The sequence below is a fragment of the Crocodylus porosus genome, unplaced genomic scaffold (genome assembly GCF_001723895.1).
Source record: "Crocodylus porosus isolate Cpor-Errol unplaced genomic scaffold, CroPor_comp1, whole genome shotgun sequence".
Taxonomy (NCBI): domain Eukaryota; kingdom Metazoa; phylum Chordata; order Crocodylia; family Crocodylidae; genus Crocodylus; species Crocodylus porosus.
Window position 1 is genome coordinate 122068055 of NW_017728906.1, and position 18713 is coordinate 122086767.

Here is an 18713-nt window from a genome sequence, read left to right on the forward strand (position 1 = left end):
AACCTAGGAAAAACTTAACATCTATAAATGGCCAGGAAGTACTTGCTTCTTATTTCTGTTTTTAGGTTTTATTTTCTGTCTCCAATTTCTATCTACTATAAAATACACAAACAGTACAGTAACTTGGGATTGTGACCCCAAATTCTCCCTTCTTAGCTGACTACCTATATATATTTGAGGAGAGTGTGGGGGATGCCTTTTACTAAGAAAAGGAAGGAAAGTTCAACCTGGGAAATTGAGAAGTTAATGAGGTCTAGCCCTATTAGATTTGCTTTCCACAGAGGTTGTTTCAGGGTTGTCTAGGTCAGACCCCAGAAATATGGCTTTTAAAAAATATTAATCTGAAGGTTTTACCTTGGAGCCAAAGGAAGTTAACTATATTAGCTGATTCAAACTTGCAGGTGCATGGAGACTATTTGATTGCAGTATTGCCAACCCCACTGTGTCAAAAACCTTGAGACAAATGCTGAAAAATCAAGGGATTTGGAATGTGAATCATTAGATGCTATTTTTTAAGTGTGTGTGGGGGGAGAGGTTATTTGTGAAGATGTGTGGGGCTGTGGGTGTGAGGTTTGGGTCCTGGGGAGGGGTGGGGTCTCTTCACACCCTGGCAGGATTTGGGGTACTGGGAGTCAGGAGTGAAAGGCAACAGCAGGGCTGGGGGGGCCTGTGGTTTGGGAGTGAGGGACACACGCACACACACGCACACACACACACACACACACACACACACACACACACACACTGCATGACTCACCCCAGTCCCAGGGCCCCATTCACCCCAGCCCCTACCCCAATCCCTCCATCATTGTGGGGGCCTCAATCTTCATCCCCCCCACACCTCTCCACTTACCCCTTTCCCTCCACTGACTTACCGACTTGGTGCTCCCTACATAGACCAGAAGAAAAAATGCCAAGATTTGATCTCTCTCTCAGGAGATCATGAGTCAGAGTTAATTTGACTTGGAAATCAGAAGTCTTGTGACTTTTTTCATGAGAGTTGGCATTATTGTGATTAAAGAAAGTGGTGAAAAACCTTGTTCAATCAATGACTACTGGTGAAACTAAATCACTCTTGTTGTCAAACACTCTTGGTTCTCTTTGCCACGTATAGTAAATTTGTCTTTTCTTTATTCATTATTCACCTTGGTGATTTTGATCTGTTGATATTTTCATCTAAACTCTGGCCTAGCTCACTTTGCTACATGACCTTTGAGAGACTCATCTTCATTTGAAATGAACAGTATACTACAACAATCCTCATTTCTAATTCATTGGTACTGCGACAACTTGGTCATAGATATTTTGTACAATCAGTGAGAATTTGGGGATTCTGTCAGTACAGGACTAAATGGAAAGTTATTATAACTGTTACTAGTATGGCCTTTGTTCTTTGTGGGGAAGTGAATATTATCAAAGCTTTCAGTGTCTTGGCGAAAGACCACTTAGATCACTGGGTAAAAAAACTAATGAAAATTACTGTATAAAACCTAACTATTGTCAAAGTAAAACTGTTAGTTACAATGTGTATCCTGAAGCTGTGAAAATGATACTTACAAATGCATTCCTGCTCAATAAGATTACTTTTGGGCTCTGACAACTGGCGCACACACATTTTTAATGGTTTCCTAAAAATGTGCTTTAAAATTGAATGGAAACAAAATAAAACAAATCCCTACCACCAAAAAACTTCTACTAATGCCACTTTCAAAGTATTTTTGTTTGTCTACTAGATATTCCTAAATTTCTAGGTTTATTTTATTTTTTTCATTTTATTTCTCTTGGGCATATATAAGTGATATGATAACCATAAAACAATTTTATTGTGAAGGTATATCCACATGTTCTAAGGGTAACATATACATTATACATTTTTTGGAGAACTGTTGTGCTAGATACACGTTATTTTGAATTAAGTTTGGATGAATTCTGATGCTACCATTCAATAAAATAGACTAATGTAATCATCCATGGTACAAATTCTGCTGGATGATAAACACCCTCTGCTTACCAAATTCATTAAGATATGAGGGCACTCAACCTTTTGTTGAATTTCTTCGTATTCTATTAATACAGTAAATCTCAGACTTTTCATATTAGGATGGTTCATAATCTGCTGTGGATTGACAAAATGTGGACAAACCACTCAGCTGATTGATGAGATGTCCACTTCAAAGGGAACTTTGCAATTGACTGATGCCCTGTGAAATACAAACTGCAACAAACAGCACCTGAGGAGTTCTGCACAACTCTTTGCTAGGACTACAAATATCCCTCATGAGCTTTTTGCTAAGTGTGTGAAAATCCAGGTTCTAATACATTCTGATAACAAATAGACAAAATAAATAGCAAGTAATTGCCAAGAAATAGCATCCAGAAAAGCTCTTACCTCTTGAAAAACAACAACACTTTTCCCACTTAGAAAATTACTCATCCAAGCAACCTAAGCTATTGGGAATGGCAATTGAACAAGTCTGACAACACCTTCATGCAGTAGTTATGGTAGCTTTTTTATACCTGCTTTATAGATTGGTAAATTTGAATATAAAAATTATTTGCCCCAGCGTCACACTATGTCTCTCTGTGAGCCAGAAATATAAACCAGGCACTGGGCATATGCTTTTAAAATAAACTGTTTATGTAAAACTCAGAGTTAGCTATCTTTATACTTCATGTGCAGGAACATCCTGTTTTGTAACCAACAGGCTTAAATATGAGGTCAGCACCATGCTGCTCAGTTCTTTCAAAACTGTGGTAGTTCTGGAGCTCATAGTATCAGAAATCTAGGGCCCACACCCTATTTTGTCACAAGGCAATTTTGATTTAGTTTCCACAGCCAAGCTGAGGGCTGGAGTGGCATGGGTGCTAAGGCATATGGTTGACAGCCTGGAGGTTGTAAGCTTGAGGCGACAGCAGAAGTGTTTATGGCATAGCCTTGTGAGATTCCAACAAAACTGTGAATTCTGCCAAATCCCTCACCACAAGGACATAAAAATGAAGGAAAGACATTCAGAATATGTATGCATGTGACCTCATTACAGCATTCACTCTGGTAGAACAATTCTGAGAAAAAGAAGCTCTATGGAGGGTCTCTCTTCCTTTTCTCTTTCCTTAGCAATCATGTTTATAAATACTAGGTTATTGTCTTGGCTCACAGCTTAGGTACAAACAGTCATAAAGACCAAGGCTGAATCAATTAAATCTTTGCAGGTTAGTCTAAACTGCATAGATTAAACTGAAACAGAAATGAACAACCGTTTACCTGTGATTCAGGAAATTCAGCTACATGCCTGCAGTCATTCTGGCTAGAAGCTGGGGGGCACTAGAGTACCGGTCTCTGGCTGTGCATTCTCTTCCTCTTTCTGCTGCCTCCAAGGCCTCTGGTGCTTGCAGTACAGAATTAAAGCAGCAGAACTCTGCATGGTTGCTCATCATTTCTTCTTCCTGCTCCAAGTTCCTATGGGATTTGTAGTACACAGTCACAGCCAGCCATAAATTTGAGCAGGATGAGGGGTGTTTAGCCCCCCTCTCTGACCCCAAACCCAGCTGGGGTTTGTCTTGGGAGGGTAGCCCCCCTGCAGACTGGACTGCATCCCCATCTGGGCTTGCACCCTGCCCCCTTGTTAGTCAGCACTCAATACTCCACCTAGGGAGTAGAGGGGTGGGACCACCCCTGCTCTCTGGAGCTGATAGCACAGCCTTTTCCAGGGTTGGAAACATGCTGTGATCCTGGGGGACTATGATTGAATCTAAACCAGGAAGGGGTCTGGGACAGAGTTTCATAAACCAGCTTGATCCAAATCAGTTAGGCCTGATACTACATTCAACGGGGTTGATCTTAAACTAGTTTCAGCCATTTTGAAACTGGTTTATGTGCACTGAACTTCTGTTCTGTTACAGATTTAAACCAGTTTCTGATCACTTAAACCAGTTTATGTATAACTTCTGTCCCTAGCTCCTGTGTCATCTACAACACCCAGCATATGGGGAAGTTTGTGATCTCATGTAATTCCAACATGTATTCCAAAACTGTATCCTGAAATTTCTTAAGGACCTTGCGGGCTGGCATCTGTGGTCTAGGTGATACTCCACTGAAATGACCCTCATTCAAAGTTGGTAAGTGTCATGCCGAGCTTGCTGAGCACAGAAGTTCAAAGTACATATGATGGAAAGGCTTCCAGACTACCTCTACATTTGCCACAGCTGTGATGCAAAGCTTACATGATCTTTTTCTGGATTGCAATCTTGGACATAAGTACCAAATTTTGCCTATGACCCAATTCAGGTGCCTGGTTCCTTTTTTTAGTGCTGGACATCATCCTTTAGCATCTCTTGAAAATCTCAGCTGAAAAAATATTCAAGGGTCACTAAACTGAGTTACAGCTTTTTAACAGATAACATCATTAAATCATTAAGGATATTCCAAAATTAATCATGAAGTTTTAATATATCTGTCATTTTCATGCCAGTAAACTGAAATATACTTCCTTGGGGAAAAAAACAAAACAAAACATGTCATGGGGACTGTTTTGTTTTTGTTTTGTTTTTTAAATTCCTTAAGGAAAGCATTCCTTACACATGCTCTTCCTCAAGGGTTTTTTTTTTTCCCCCACCGTTGTAGTTTCATTTTGTTTACTCATTTGTGTAATAAATATTTAAGAGCAAGATTTTCAAACCAACTATTAATTTGGGGCAACTCCATATCTGAATGTGCTAGTCATCCATACTTCCAGAATTAAAAACCTTTAAAGACATCTCATTTGCATGCCACACAACTGGGGGGTTGAGAATTACTATACACATTAGTCTTTAGATAAACAACTATCTTTTGCTATGTAGGAATTTCTAAAAAGGGAGGGAAAGTTTTTAACTTACTCAGAAAGTGATATTGTTCATTCAAGATACTAAAATATAATGGGTAATCATTATATTTGACTTCTGTCTGTATCTGAATAGTTTCAACACTTCCGGTTTTGGGCTAGATTGCACAAACCTCACCCAGATTAGTAGTTCCTAAGTGCTCAGCCTTATGCCATTTTTTTCTTTATAACCCCAAATGGGTAAGACTTTTCTTTGCTTTCTCTAGCTTTGCTTTGCTGCTCCTCTTCCTCATGCCCTTTACCCCTTCCACCCCCATTTTTCTTTGTTGCTATGGGAAACATCTTTTGTTGACACAAGTGTTTTGTAAGCAAAGATTATTTTTTAACAAAAGTTCCAGAACAGCTAAAACATTTCATTTCAACTCTACGAAAACAACATGTACATTTTCTAATTCAAAATGACTTTCTGATTTCTGACTTTGGAATTAACATAACATTTTTTTTCTGTTAGCCTGAACTAATATTTTCTCCTCCAAATCCCTATTTTTGTTTTGTGAAAAATTGAGTTTCAACCAATATAAGCAAGTAAAAAATAACATTGAAGCTCTCAGTGGGACAGGGAAACATATTTTGTATATCATTCTGTTTAGAACCTCCATTTTTAATCATAAATAATTTTTATTTAAAACAATAATACTCTTAATGCAAATACCTATTCTTCCAGGAGGCAAGAAGGAAAGAGGCAACAAAGAAGTGAGAAGGAAGAGATTTATTTTTCTACATTTATATACCGGAAAAGTGAACAATGTAGAATTAGTTAATATTTTTCAAACTGAAACTCCTAACAGATATTTGAGCTTATTTTTTTAATAACATAATTTTTAAAGGAAATGCTAAAAATGTAACAGGTACTATTCAGTTACTATCACTGGGCACTTCCAGATGAGTGTAGCTGTGCAGTATGTGATGCTGCAAAAACTTTTGCAGTACCACATACTGCAAAGTCAGGTGTTCTCTATACTGCAAGGGCATGCTACCTGAGCATGCAGTGTTCCAGGGGGGAGGGGGAGGGGTTCCCATGGGTATTTTGACCCCTGGATATCCAAGGGTGAAAAATCCCATGAAGAAAAAAAATGAGGAGCGCATGCTCAGGCAGTATGTGGTGCTGAAAAGCAGAGATGGGTTGCCTGGAGCCATGCTTCAGCTGTTGGGAGGCTCTGCTCAGCAGGATCACTATGGCTGCATTCATGGGAAGCCCCCAGGACCCCAGGTAAGGCTGTTGGGGCCAGCACAGCACTGAACCCAGTCTCTCTTACCACCCTTGGGGACACTTGCTGCATGCCAAAGTGAGTTTGGCATGGGTGTTCCCTGGGGACAAGTAGCTGTGGAGCAAGATGCACTGCTGCTACTTGTCCCCAGGGAACCAAACATCCACGCTGATCTGGACATGCCTACTGGGTGCATCTACATGTGCTATTAAACATAATAAACTCTGGTGCAGATTGTGCTGGAGTCAGCTGCTCCTGGGCTCATTATCTGCATGTTTCCTCAGGACCACAGCAGTTTGAGCGAAGATGGAGTAGCCCTGGGCTGGCAGCAGGCTCGGGGGGTCAGCCCCAGGCTTTGGGCACTGGTATCAGGTTGGGGAAGGGCTGGCTGGGCCACGAGAATGCTAAAGTGTGGAGACATGTGTCAGTCCCCCCGACACTTTAGCACTCTTGTGCCCCAGCCAGCCCCTACAACCATCTACACATGCATTTTGATGCAGTAAATGACTTCAACATATGATAGTACTATCCCTGACAGTACTATCGTATGACAGAGTTAATTTATTTACTGTACCCTAATACCAGTGCATATGTAGATGGAGATGCCTTACTGTGGAGATAATTAGTCAACTCCATGTTAAAGTGCACATGTAGATGCACCTGCGGTGGCATAAAAAGTTTAAAAATACATAAGGCAGAAACTAAACTAAAAGGAAAACAATGAGTAGAAAATATCTTATAGACTGCAGCTGTAATACATCCTGTCTTGCAATCCCACTTAGCTAATGCATTCTGGTATTAGCATGCAGACTATAGTAAATGGATCAGAGATAGAACATATAACTGTGTGTCTCTATCATAAGTATGACTTATTTTTGTGTGCTAATTTCTATTTGTCACATTTTTGGTGGGGGTAGGGGAGTGGAGCTGTGGTGGAGAATATTCCACCCAAATCCTTTTTTTTTTCTTTCTGATTCTACAACTTAGTCTTTTGAAATATGAGATGAAAGGTCAGCTGAAAAATGTATAAGGTTGTCTATATTAATTACAAAATAAATGAAGATCTTATCACAAGGTGTACCTAAAGGATTTTAATGATTTTAAACACTTAGTTCTGAATACATATCATGCATATATGCTATATGGTGGAAAATTCATATAAATATGTGTAACTGTCATCAGAGAAGGCCACAACTTACTTCTGAAGTCTGAACTTCATAACTCCAAGACAGGCAAATGACTGGGATGGGTGGAATAAACAAAACCAATTATAATGTGGCTCAGTGAGATTATGCTGCCCAGGAAGAGATGGGCCATGGGTTGTAGCTAAGAGTCCTCTCCCAGCTAGACCAGAAACTTCCCCACTGTTCTCCATGCATTTTATCCAATAAATGTTGCCTACAAAGTGCAGCAGTTCATAGGGTTAAAAATAACCTCAAGGGTCATTTGGTTTATCCTTATACAGGAATGATATACCTAAATCATTCCTGTCCAATGTTCATCCAATCTCTTCTTAAGGAGATTCCACAGTCTATATCACTGTTTTAGGCTATGTACACACATTCAAGTAATCTGAGAGAATGCTCCCAGGTTTGTTCTCCTGATAGAGAAATTTCCCTAGACCTGCATGTACTGGTGTTTGAATGCTCACTGCCAATGTTTGAAAAATTGGTAAAGATTACTAATTGTCTTTCATAGACTTCATAGACAATAGGGCTGGAAGAGACCTTGGAAAATCATTGAGTCCAGCCCACTACCTGAAGGGCAGAAAGTCAGCCCTTCCCCAACCTTGGGGGGCTCAGACAGTAAAGAAATTCTTCCTTATGTCTAGCCTGAAACAGTCTTGCAGTAGTTTATAACCATTTGACCTCGTCATCCCTTGGAGTGCTCTGGTGAACAAAAGTTCCCCCCGATCTTGGTGGTCACCCCGATAAACTTATAGGTGGCCATCAGATCACCCCTGAGCCTACGCTTTTCCAGGCTAAAGAGCCCCATGGCTCTCAGCCTGTCATTGTAAGGTCTGTTTTCCTGACCTCTGATCATGTGCATGGCTCTTCTCTGGACTCTTTCAAGCTTCTCCACATCCCTTTTGAATTGTGGAACCCAAAACTGGATGCAGTACTCCAGCTGTGGCCTCACCAAGGCTGAGTACAAGAGGAGAATGACTTCCCAGAATTTGCTTGAGAAGCATCTATGGATGCAAGCCAACATAGGACTGCTGAGCCTATAAGAATGCTGCAGGTTTTCCCTCTCAAGGTGGCGAACCTTGCATTTTTCAGTGTTAAACACCATCAGGTTCTCATCTGCCCATTTGCTGAGCCTCTCCAGGTCAGCCTGGATTGCTTTCCTGTCTTCTGGTGTTGATGCTTTCCCCAAAGTTTGGTGTCATCGGAAAACTTGGCCAGGCCACTTCTGACTCCATTGTCCACATCATTAATGAAGATGTTGAACAATATGGGTCCAAGGACAGAGTCTTGGGGGACCCCACTGGTCACAGGGCACCATGATGATTGATTTCCATCAATTACTACCCTCTGGGTCTGACCACAAAGCCAATTTCCCAGCCAGCGGATCATGCTAGACCCAAGGCCACAATTGGCCGGTTTGGACAAGAGGTGATCATGGGATACCAGATTGAAGGCTTTTGTGAAGTCAAGATATATGACATCAATCTCTTTTCCCTTGTCCAGGTGATAGGTCATCTGATCATAGAAGGAAATGAGGTTGATCAAGCAAGACCGACCCACAACAAACCCGTGCTGGCTACCCTCAGGTTGTTGGCGTTGGCCAATCCCTTAAGGATGGCCTCTTTAATAAACTTTTCTAAGATCTTCCCCAGCATAGAAGTCAGGCTGATGGGCCTGTAGTTTGCCAGATCCACTTTCCTCCATTTCTTGAAGATAGGTACCACATTGGCCTTCTTTCAGTCTTCGGGCACTACACCAGGAGGTCTCAAAGATCCGTGCCAGAGGCTGGGCTATGATGCTCGCCAGTTCCTTGAGTACCCTTGAGTGTAGATTGTCAGGGCCAGCTGACTTGAAGGTATCCAGCCTCTCAAGGAGTTCCTTCATGAGGTCAGCATTGATGGAAGGCAGGGGATCTCTCTCATCCAGATCTGCCTGTCCCAAAGTGGGCTTGTGCATCCCTTGGGACTGATGAAAGACCAATGCAAAGTACCCATTTAATAGGCTGGCTTTTTCCTGGGCGCCAGTTGTCAATTATCCCATCTGGTTCAGCATGGGTCCAATGTTGCCCTTGCTTTTCCTCTGGCTCCCCACATGTATGAAAAAGAACTTTTTATTGTCCTTGGTGCTCGAAGCTAGTTGGAGTTCAGTTGCAGCCTTGGCTTTCCTGGTTTGCTCCCTACAGGACCAGACCAGTGCAGAATATTCCTCCTTGGAGGTGAATCCCATCCTCCATCCTTCGCTGGCCCTTCTTTTTAGTCTCAGGATGTCTGCTAGATCCGCGGAGAGCCAGGGGGGCTTCTGTGCCCTCCTGTTGCCTTTCCTTCAAGATGGAATCAAATTGGCTTGTACACTGAGGATTGCTCCCTTGAGGAGCAACCACTCTTCCTGGACTCCCCTCCCCCTGGGGTCGTGGTCCCTTAGGGCCTCACTGGCAAGCCTCTTGAACTTGTAAATGTCGGCTTTCCTGAAGTCAAGGTCTTCAGTGTTGCTGACTGACTTGCCAACTTTATGGTGGATGGTGAAGGTGATAAGTTAATGTTGATCAGCTCATCATACCTGTTTTCTTTTCATTTTTAAAGTTATTTTAGGTATTCTAAAGCAGAGGTAAGAAACCTAGAGCCCATAGACCATATCTGACTTGTGAAGAGACTAGATCTGGTCTGTAGTAGTACAGAATTTGTAACATTTAACAGTCACAGAAGCATAGGGGGCCTTTCCACAGTCACTGTGCCTGCAGTGCTCAGTATATTCTCTTTCCTGCAGCAAAGGAGGGACCCAGGGACCTAGTACCTACCTTTTATTATCTATTTTCCTCTCAGTATCTTCCAATTTCTGGAAGGTGTGGGGCTACACCACATAGTGGAGGATGTGTCATAAATAATGACCTGGTATGGCGAAATGTTGCTAACACCTGTTCTATAAGAATGATCTTATTTAAGTGTATCATTTTAATTCTTGTGCTGTGTGTGTAATAGACTTGTGCAAATAGCCCTGTGCAAATTCCGTTCAGATTCAGCCGATTTAGAGGACAGTGATTCAATTTGAAGATTTGGAACACTGTCCTGAATCAATTCCACCAAATCAGCTTTGGAAGATTCAGCACTGATTTGATAGACTATAATGGAGAATCATAGAAATACCTATAACTTTGTTGGTTTTTGGCAAACTTGGATGAAAACAACTTGGTGGTAGCCACTTCTGAGGGCATGAAACCTTCCAAGTTTCAAGAAGATAGGTGTAGGGGTTTCTGAGAAACTGCAGATCAAGTTGCTGACAAGCAAAACTCATGACGTGCAAGTTTGTGTGTCTGTGTTAAGGCACAGCAGGATGAAACCAGCAGGGATGGTAGCCTGTAACAGGAGGCCTTCCTAGCGCACAGGCAGAAACAGATCACAAAAGGCACAAAAAGGCTGCAGACAGAGGCTTATGTGCTGTTTCTATGTCCATCCCCCAGGGCACTGTGATTGGAAGGGGACTCAGGGAAGATCACAGTCAGAGGCCAGTTACAGATCTCAGTCTTTCCCCACCCTGTGCCCCCTCCCTCTTCTCAGTCTCTGTTCACCTGAAAGACTGCCTTCCAACTTTCCAAATCTCTGAATCTTTTCCTGAATCTTTTCCAAATTGATTTGGAGGGTTTTTTTGGTCTCCTGATTCAATTTGGATTTGGTGAGTTGGCCTTTGAATTGGGCCAAATCTTCTCTGAAACAAATCAGCAACTGAAGCTTCGCACACCCCTGGTGTGTAATCCTCCCCCCCGACACACACACTCACACAAATCAACCAAACCAAACAATCTCAAATGCTGTAACAAATACTATTTTACACATAGATATATAAGTAGAAACTGAGTGGGTCCTATCAATCTTACCTTAACTTCCTAATTAGAAAATACTAGGTCCTCTAAACTGTTCTCTAAAATATATTCTCAGTGAGGACATGGGAATTACAAATAAAATAAACTGAAAATCTTAGCATCACTAGCACTTGCCTTTCATTTGTTGTTCTGCTAATTAACTAAATGGGTGTCTCCTGACTAAATCAGGAAAGCTCACTGAGAATGAAGAAATGACAGACTAATCACCAGCCATTTCATGATTGATTTTTCATTTTATTTTTTTTGGAGAAAACAATAAGGATCAGGGGAAAAGAAAACAACAGAAGTAGATAAAATGATAAAATTGTGATGGCCCATGCCATTTACAGAGATCATTTTATATGCTGGAAGTCATTGGGATAGATTATGATCTCATTTATGCCTAACTCTGAATTTACAATGATGTGTCTAAAATCATGAAGTGGCCATTTTATCCACTAGACAGTAACTTGCATTGCTTTTATTTCCTTGCTTCCTGATAACACAAGTATCACAATTACCACTGAATGTCTTTTTTGGACTGCAAATGGAAAAGACTAAGATCATACATGGATACATTTTGCTAATGTAAATGACTTATTTCAATCACTTCTTTTGGAGAGTCATTAGAATAGATTTATCACAGTTGATGTGTAAAGAATTTTAAAAGGAAGAAATAAGAGATTCCTTGTAGGGGGCCAGGCAGGGCTACAGTCTGAGGCAGGACAGTGGGCAGCACAAAGGAGACTGCCACGGTTAGGATGGTGTTCAACACCTGGCAGTTGTCTTCCATGGCCTCTGCTGCCATGGCCATGAGTGCAGTCTGCTCACACAGGGCCTCCACTCTCCCACACTTCAGGGCCAGAAGCTGCACCCAAAACTCCCAGTCCACCCAGTCCCACGCATCCTCACAGATGATATTGTCTACCCAACAAACCCATGTGTTTACCAGATGGTCCTCCAATGCCATCACTCTGCCAGAGCTGGTGCATCTGCAAGGCCCAGGCTGTGGGCAGCCATGAATTTGAAGCCACATCCCGACTGCCAACAGTGACCTTGCCCCTGCATGCAGCTGCAGGGCTTGTAAAGCCATGAAAAAGAAGCTGTTTCTGAGAATTTGCAATATTTCTGTGATAAGATGCTCTGTAACAGGTGCTCATGAGCTGCCTAGCTTCAGCTGTACCCAGAGACCATTGTAGAAGTAATTGGCTTACTTGACTAGAAAAACAGACAAAGACCAGACGCGCTGATACTGCTTAATTCAAATGTTCTGAGATAAGGAATCCGCATTCCAGCATTCCTTGGTTTATCTTGATATCTTGCCCTGTGCACTCCTGCATGCCTTGGGTTATCTTGATATCTTGCCCTATGCATAGATAGTTGTTTTAGTAAACTTTCTAAGTTTCTGTGTAATTTACTATTGTTTTGTTTCTCCAAGGTGTGTTTTTTATCTCTTTCTCTGTCTTTAGTATAAATACGCTTGTAAACTTAGAGAGTCTGAGAAATCCTTTGAAGCAGACAAGTGGGTGATTCCCCTTGCTGTATGGAATTCTCCCTGTGATCACAGTAAAGCCCTAAATAAAGAAAAGCTGGCTCTGTCAGTTCTGATTCAACCACAACATGAAGTTTGATTTCTTCCACACCATAATATGGTAAGTTGGGTGGTAGACCCAGGTCTAGGCAGCCCTTGGCCAAGTCCCACATCACTGCTCACTCCCCTGGGGCCAAAAGGCTACTGGATGCTGGCTGTGTGCCGCCTGACTCCCCCACCCTGTTTCCAGGCCAGGCTCCTGGCAGTACCTGCTACAAAGGCTCTAGACCCTGCTTCCTCCCCTTCTCCTCCTGAAAGCCAGCTGCTCTCCTGTGCTGTTGCCAAGCCCATGGTACTCGGACTTTGTGGGTGTGAGGCTCCCAGATGACTGGGATAAGGATCTGTCCATGCCTCTGCTCTTCCCAAAGGGATCTTCACTGAGGTTCCCTGGGTGCCACCACTCCTGCCAGTGGTGCTGCACCCAAGTGTGCCCCTGCTGCATGTGTCATGGGAGCTGCATGAAGATCTGTTTGCATAAAACAAGGGGTATCTGACTCGCTATGCCCTGCTGCTGCTGATTGGTATGGTGCCCCAGGTACACCTGAACACCTGTCATGGGACCCTAAGCTTCAACAATGCAGAGGAAAATCTTGGGCTGCTCTGCAACCTCTGCCACCACCTGGAGGGCTACCTGTGCTGTGCTACATGTCTTTGCCCCCTTCAGCCAAGGATGACATCTGCACCACCTTCAACACTTTCTTTAGTGTGAGATACCCATGTCCACCTAGCTGTGGGGGCATGGGTTGCTGAATAAAATTTTGCAATGTCTCCCACCTCCTTGAGTGCTCTAGGGGTGGGTCCCAGAAGCCAGGGGAGTGTGGCTAGGCTGGGAAAGGGGTGTGGAACAGGGGCAGAGGCTGGAACAGGGAGGGGCCTCCCCACAGTGCTCCCAGTGTGGGGCCTACCAAAGCTGGGGAACATGCCTGCCAGCTCTGGTCAGTCCCAGTTGGCGGCAATGGTGTGCAGCTCTGGGTAGATACATAGGATAGCAAAGCATGGCTTGTGGGTGCCCAGGCAGAACTCCCACACCAGCTCTCTGGGCCTCCACATGGCTGTGCCTGTACTACCAAGCCTGGACAACTGCCTGCAGTTCCCAATGCAAAAGGCATGGCACAGAACTGCCAGCTGCACAGTGAGGCAATGCCCCACAGCACCTGCAGACTCTAGGCAGGCTGCTCAGGTGTGCCATGCTGTGGGCTGGTGGAGCTGCCTGCAGCACCCTGCAGTCCGTGATGATGTAGGCCTGGAAGCTGCATGGCACTAAAGTGCCAGGCAATAGTGCTGGGGTGCAGATAGGCTGGTATAGCTCACCTGTGGCCTGCAGTGGGTGACATAGTGGCCTGGTGTGGCCTGAGGCTCCCTGCATGCATCTCTGGGCTCACTGTGCTGGAAGGCTTTTAAGGACCTGAGGCTGGGGTTGCCAGAGAGCTGGCCCAACCCTGGGACAAGAGAGGCTCCCAGCCCCAGACTTCTGGGTCTATCCTCAAGATGGGTCCTTAATAATGGGGCTGACCAGGAGTAAATTTGCTCCTTGTTGGTGTTTACACGTGCATTACTGCACAGTAACTTATTGAGACAAATTTGCTACTTGCATTTGTAGGTAGAAAATTTACTCACAAGTAGCATTTTTTACTGTGAAATAAGCGTATACATGTCTACATCACCCTGTACAGCAGGGGTGGACAATTATTTTCCTGGAGGCCTCCTTAGGGAATTTTGGTGAGTTGTTGCAAACTAGGTCAGGACTTCCCTTCCCCCCCCCCCCCACACAATTGCACAAAAAATTACTAAGTGGTAGATTACTAGGCTTGGGAGCAGACTACAGATCTGTCCTGGGCCCCATCCTTGCACTGTCATTGCCTAGTGATCCAGGCCCTGGCTCTGGAGTCTCCATGGAGACCAGCCTGGAACCCCTATGGACAAGGTGTGCTCAGCCAGGTGGATGGGATGAATTGGTGAATTGGGAGCAGGTGGAGAATGGCATCTGGATCAGGATGGGTGGGCAGAGCCAGGATCATAGGGTGGTGACTATAAGAGTCTGGATCTTGGGGCAGGGGTCCCATAATTTGCTTAGCACACATGCCCACAGAACTGGCACCCATCACAGGAATGTGCAGACAAGAGATTGTGGTGCTACCCTGGCCTTGGCTTTGCACTGTCACTGTCTGGTTAGCCTAGTGTTCCTCACCTATTCCACTCCCGGATGCCACTACCCACCCACCCACAGCCCCATCCCATCAATGCAGCTGTTTATTCCCTACCTATGTTAGTCCTAGGCCTGTCACCATGGAGACCATGCCTATACACCTACTCCGTCTTGTGCCCCCAGTGGTGAGTGTGGGGCCAATGGACTGGGGTTCCTGGACAGAGGGCCCAGGTCTGGCAGTGCTGGAAACACTGGCAGCAGCAGGTAGAAGGAGACACATATGGAAGGAGATTCCCTGAACCACCACTGGAGTTACCAAGAAGCAGAGTTTGGCTGCTGCGCTGCCCCAGCCCTGCTGCACACCTGAAGATAGGAGGCAGCCTGGGTTGCCTCCTGTGTCTGGGATCAGTGGGGCCAAGGTCTCACCACAGGCCAGATAAAATCCAGCCTGTGGGCCATATTTTGCCCACCCCTGCTGTAGATGATAGATTAATATGCCCAAGAAACCTATCACAAAGCACCAGGTTACCTGGAGGATATAACCTGTTTGTAATAGAACAACAATTAATATTAGTTTAAGTTATCTATGCAACTATAATTCATTTTCTTTGCACATATAATTCATGATACAGCCTTTAACTATATGATCACATTTCTCTTCTGCAGTAATAAAATCAGGAGGATTTTATCCTTCATCCCAAAATTCTAATTTTTGTGTGAAAGAAATTATGATTATTGGGAGATATGTTCAGAGAACTTATTTTCCTTGTTAAGTCATAATCTATGTGCTATATAATCATTAATACAGAGAGGGCCAATGCATCAGAAACTGTATAACGTTTTCTAAAGATATAGCTTTTATAATGTGCATGTCTGTGTTTTTACTTGAGTGCTCAGTCTACATGCTTATATTTCAGTAATAATAATATTCTGTTAAAAGCTGCTAGGAACAGGTAATCATCCATGAAACAGCAGCTGACAAAAACATATCTAAAATGTAATTTAAATCACTTAGCAGCACTTTTCTCTCTCACCTTTACAACTATTTCTAAAATGTTTCTAATTTTTTATCCTCATTGTTCAATCCCTATTCCCATTTTACTTATATATAATCATAGGATGTCACCCAATGAAATAATTAGGAGTATTCCTATGGATTTGAATAAGACCTCTACTCACTAACAGCTTATGTATTCCCCTTTGTTCATTGCTTCTGTTTGTACTATATTCTTTCACAAGTATCCAATGTACTAGCTGAGATATGAAGGCTGTGAAAAAGAAAATGTGTAGGAAATCTATAATCACACCACACTGTAGAGCGGTTGCTGAACAGCTTCAGAGGGACTTCAGTCCATTGTCTAAAGCAGATATCACACACCCTTATTTGCACTATCATAGAGGGAAGGCATGAAAATTCCTCTGGTGAATTATTTGCCTTTATCTCATTAGAATTGCAAACGTGAAGATTAAATTCACAAAATGATGTGCTTGCTCAGCTGCTAACTAATTTAGTTGACTAATCCCAACATTTAGATCCTGAAAATCCACACATTATTGCCACCTAAGTATGAAGTCATTGAAATTCCCTTGGCAGTGAAGTTACACCAGTAAGTTTCCCCTGGGGCATTTAATCACATGCTCTGGGAGTAGCACAAGGGTTGCTTTAATTAGAGTGGCTCCAAGATCCACTCTAATTAAAGTGCCCAGAGCATCATGTGTATCAGTGTCTCAGTGTTGAAAAATGGCAGCTGAGTCACTAAAGCTTGTTCAAATACCTTTAGTTAAAACACCCCTGCCACCATTTTTCAGCATAGGGACACTGATACATTTGATACAGAAATCTTCTGGAGCACTCAGTAATTACTAGGGCTGTGCAAAATTTCACTGGCTGTTTCATTTCAACATTGTTTTGACTGATTTTGAGGTTGAAACAGCAAAATCAATGTGAAACAAAGGATGTTGAAATAACCTTGAACCAAAACGAGGCTAGTCAAAACGTTTTGAAAGTTGAAACATTTTGATCATAATACTGGGGATAGGAAGGCAGCCCAGCTGGGCTGACACTCTTCTCCTGGCCTGATCTAGCATGGGGGATGGGGAATCTGCTTAGCCCCCTAGGCAGGCAAAACATCAAAACAGCCTCACTGTTTTGTTTAGTCAAAACAGTGAGGCTGTTTCAACTTGAAATGAAATTCGATACAAAACACTGTTCCATCCAGACCTTGAAACTGAAGTCAGAATGGAACAGTGCTGTTTTATACAGCCCTAGTAATTACTACAATCCAGCTAAACAGAGGGAGCTGAAGCATTCATTCTCCCACTGTTTAGCTTAATTAATTAAGTCTGCTCTGACACGTTGTAATTACAGTGTGTCAGATCAGCCTCGCTGCATGTGTATAGGTGCCTGGTGCCTAAATGCCTACTAACTTAGTATTCAAGACTCTAATCCAGGATGTGGAAGATCTAGGCTCAAATCACTATTGTGCCAAATCTCTTAAATTACAAAAGACTGCAGTAACCAAGGGGTTATAATGTCATTTATAGTCCCTCTGTTTAGCTCTGTAAACATTTAAGTATTTCCCACAAGATGAAACAACTCTAACTGGAGGTTTTAAGAGAGACCTAAACCCTACCCAAATACTCATTAGACTGGTTGTTTGAGATAATGAGTGGGTGGGTAGAGAGGAATACTGCCTTTTCATTCCACCATGTTTTGGGAGAAAGAACTCACTTTGGTCCCGGATTCCAAAGGAGTACTTTTTGGATGTGAATCCCTAGGAAAGGAAGTGTTTTCTTATAGAACAAAGTTAGTTGCCTTGACCTCTTTGAGGAACAAGTTACTTCATTATCCTTAGCATTATTTAGTAACTAACTCAGATGACGTTTGTAATGTTTTTCTGGATCCCATTGTTAAGCACCTCATTCTTTTTATGCACTGTATATGGAACCAAGGAGCCTAGCTTGGGACTGTGAATTTCAGTAGGTACCAAAGCACCTAAAAATCCTTTTCTAGATCTAATTCTAGACACTCTGCATTTCTCAGTCTTAAGTTATGTATTCAGTAATACAAGAATATTTTATAACCCATTTCACAACATGGTCCAGATGCAGCCAAATTCTTATCTAAGCTGCTGCACCATTTTGTATACATTATCTAAGCAGGTGGATAACCTAGCTATCCTCAACAAGTCCATAGATCCTGAGTAAGTTTCCAAACTCTTCTAGTATTTGTCCTTACTTGTACCTCAGCACAATAGAAATCTTATAGAAGTCATTCTCCCTCAGGTTCACTACTCCAGCTACATTGCTTTCGATCTTCTCGTAACCTAAAGTTTGTTCTCCTGTCTTTTATCCAAGACAAGGACATTTTGCTAATAGGAATAAATGACTACACCCTTCACTTATTCAGCACTTACTGATCTAATACAGTCTCTTTTTCACCACTGTGAGAGTTTCATTCAAGACTTGATTTTAGATATCAGTTACCTTATCTCTTACAGAAAAGACAGTTAAATTGTCTGCTGCTAATAACCCACTGAGTTCAAAGACACATATTGCCCATAATTAAATTAAGTGTATCTATAATGGCTCTTTACCTTTCTATGAGTTATTGCATGTTTATTTTTTTTAAATTCATAATTTGGAGCTTCTGGTATACATAATTACATCATATGGAAAGGGTCTGTTCATTCTGAATTCCACGAGACAGAAATACCAATGACATATTAAATTAAAATGCAGCTCTTTTTTTACTTTAAGTACTCTCTCAAATAGTAATAACTAAAGTAACTTCTATATATTTTACTAGATATTTTCTACAATTCTATGATCTCTATATTTTCATTTCC